Source organism: Columba livia, unplaced genomic scaffold, assembly GCF_036013475.1.
Source record: "Columba livia isolate bColLiv1 breed racing homer unplaced genomic scaffold, bColLiv1.pat.W.v2 Scaffold_132, whole genome shotgun sequence".
In the NCBI taxonomy this organism is placed as follows: domain Eukaryota; kingdom Metazoa; phylum Chordata; class Aves; order Columbiformes; family Columbidae; genus Columba; species Columba livia.
The window spans coordinates 409,739-412,843 of record NW_027043028.1 but is presented as its reverse complement, the minus strand read 5'-3'; positions in this window follow the sequence as shown (position 1 = coordinate 412,843).

The following is a 3,105-nucleotide window of genomic DNA, read 5'->3' as shown; positions in this document are numbered from 1 at the left end:
TCAGGGAGCTGGTCAAATGACCCATCTCCTGTTCTGTAACGGTGTCTGAGTTTGCTCAGGTCACCCCTGACTTGAGCCCCATCCACTGCTGGGTGTTCTCCAGACTCCTGCCATCAGGAACAAAGTCCCCGGAGACCTTGCTGGTGAAGATGGAGGCAAAGAAGCCATGAAGAACCTCAGTCCTGTCTGATTCTACTCTTATGAGGTTCAGCAGCAGGCCGACGTTCACCCTGTCTATTCTCTTACTGCAAGTGAAGCTCTGTCAGCTCATCTTGCTGCCCTTCCCGTGCAGGTACCAAGTCCAGGGCAGCTTTGGCATCATCCCCACATCCATGGACAAGGTTTCTAAATTCCTCCTTTGCAGCTCCCCCTGCTTCCACCTCCTGTGTGCTGCCTTTGTGCCCTGCAGCTCCATCAGTTCAGATCAGCAGCCTCACGAGATAAATGCTTCTTTCCTTGGGGACTTGGAGAGATCATTCTTGTGCTTGGAGCAGCCTGTCCTGTAAGGCTGATCAGATTTCCTGAGCTCCTTCACCCTTCAGATGTACTTCCATGTCACCACTTTGCCCACCATCCCCCAGTATGTCCAAGTCTTCTCCTCTGGAGCCCACCAGCCTGTGCTCTGCTGCTGGCCTTCCTCCCTCCCCTCTGGTGCCTGGGACCCCACTGTGTCCTGGTCACAACAGCCAAGGTGGACACTGATGTTCACATCCCTCACCAGCCCTTCCTTGTTTCCCAGTTCCAGATCCTGGTGAGAGAAAGCACTGCAGATACCAAGGTCATATCCCATAGGACCCATGTAGAACCCTCAGCAGGCCAAATCCTGCTCTCCTGAAATCTTGCTCTTTGCCTTGTTATCATCTCCCAGGAGCCTCAGTTCCACTTTCCCATCCCTGACTGTTCCATCCTGACCAGCTCTTTCTGGTTTGTAAGTGTGAAGTCCCACAGGGCACCTCACCCCACTGACTCCTCAGTCACCCGTGTCAGGAAATGTTGTCAATGAGCTCCAAACCCTCCTGGATGGCCGGTACCTTGCAGATATTGGGATATCTCAGATCTGCCACGAGGACACGGCCTGGAAACATGAGGCTTCTTTCATTTGTCTGAAGGAGGCCTCATCTCATTCCTCTTCCTCATCAGTGAGTGTATAGGTGATGTCCAGTCACCTCAACACTGCCCATGTTGTTCTGCCCTCTCATGCTGACTCCTCAACCTTCAGCTGACATTGTCTGTCCCCAGGCAGAGCTCCACGCATTCCTGCTGCTCTCTCATATGAAGGGAAACTTCCCCTCAAAGTCCAGACCTCTGACATTTTGAGTATCAGACGCCCAAGGCCCCACAGTTTCTGCAGGAGATGGTATTTGTAGTGCCCTTCAACTCCACATCCTGGTATCTTGGGAGAGACACCCTTATCAGGATAAGCCGTCTGCATGCAAACATTATGAGCTGAACAAATGGAGCTTCAGTCAAGGGAGAGTGCAGACCTTATGAAAATCTGGTGTTCACCCATCAGAAAGCTCTAAAGATTTAAAAAGGGAAGTGACCAGTTCTGTATCGGGGCAGGAGAACAACCCCATCCATCAGGACAGAGCAGGACCTGACACGCTGAGCAGTGACCCTGAGGAGAAGGGCCTGGGCACTACAAGGTCCCCACACCAGCCCGTGGTGCACGCTCACCATGAACAAGGCAGCTGCACACGGGGCTGCATGAGGAGGAGCGTGGGGACCCAGACACCTGCAGTTCTCATCCCATTCGGTTCAGCACTGGTGTGACCCACACACACGGGTGTGTGCCAGTGTGCGGCTTCCCAGTTTGGAGCAGCAGGGAGGAACTGGAGAGTGCAGGGCTGTGCCAAGGCAGGTTCAGCACCTTGTGCACATGGTGTGGGGTGCTGAGGGACCTGGGCTGCTTTGGCCCCGCAGCGCTGGGGAGGCTGCAGCAGTGCAGGAGTAGCCTGAGAGTGCTTGAAGGGTGGTTTCAGAGATGGTGGAGGTTTCTGCATAGTGGGAAAGAGCTTGAGAAAGAAATAATGGCCCAAAGTGCAGCTGGGGAGGTCCAGGCTGGACATGAGCAGAAAGGAATGTGATGGAAGGGCAGTGCTGTGGGGGAGCAGGTCAGCAGAGGGAGTCTGCATCAGCCCAAGGCTTTGTGCTTCAAGGACCAGCTGGGGAGGATGGAGAGATCTCAGCAAAGGAAGGAAGATGCTCAGACTTGTCCCGCTGATTAATGAAACACATCCAGGTTTACTGACCATCAGAGATACCTTTACTTTGCTTTTCCTGAACTGCCATCTCAGCCTCCAGTTTTCTGCTCTAACTGACCGTGGGGTCAGTTCCTCACTAGTGTTTCTCAGTGGGACTGATTAACATTACAAGAAACTTTGGAGTCTGAATCTAACTTTGAATTCTTGAGAAGTTTCTTCAACTCCTCCAGGGTCTGAGGTCCATGGACTCAGCACCAAACCCACCAGAGGGGTCATTAAAGCACCTTGGGCTGCTCCTGTGCTGCTGAGCTGGGCTGGGCTCCTGGGACACAGGGAGCTCATGGCAGCGGCAGCGCTGCAGAGAGACAGCTCTGCCCAGGAGCAGCTCCTCTGCACACGCAGCAGGGCTGAGGGCTCTGCCTGGGGATCTCGGGAGACGAGCAAGGCACAGAGAGATTAAAGGTGGTCAGGACTGGGAGGATGACTGAGAGCTCACTGGAGGAGAAACCTTTGCAGCCCTCGCCATGGTAAGTCTCTGGGTGCAGGGCAGTGCAGCTGTAGCTCCTGGAGGCATCTCCTGAAACTGGCACAGGCACAGCTTGTGGGGTCTGTAAGGACGGGGCTCTTGTCCGGCCATGTTGAACAGCTGTGAAGCCGGGTGAGCACCCAGGGGTGCCCAGGGCTGTCCTGCAGAGCAGGGTCCCTGCACCCCAGGGCTGTGCCGGGCAGGGACTCTGCCGCCTGCCAGGGTCAGCGCTCAGCCTGCCCGGGAGATCCCATGGCAGCAGCTGTGGGTGGAAGGAGCGACCCCCGGCAGGGCAGGCAGGGAGCTTGTGGGGTTGAAGGGGGCTGTGTGGGTCAGGGCTGCTCAGAGCTCCAGATCCCCCCACAGACATGGCAG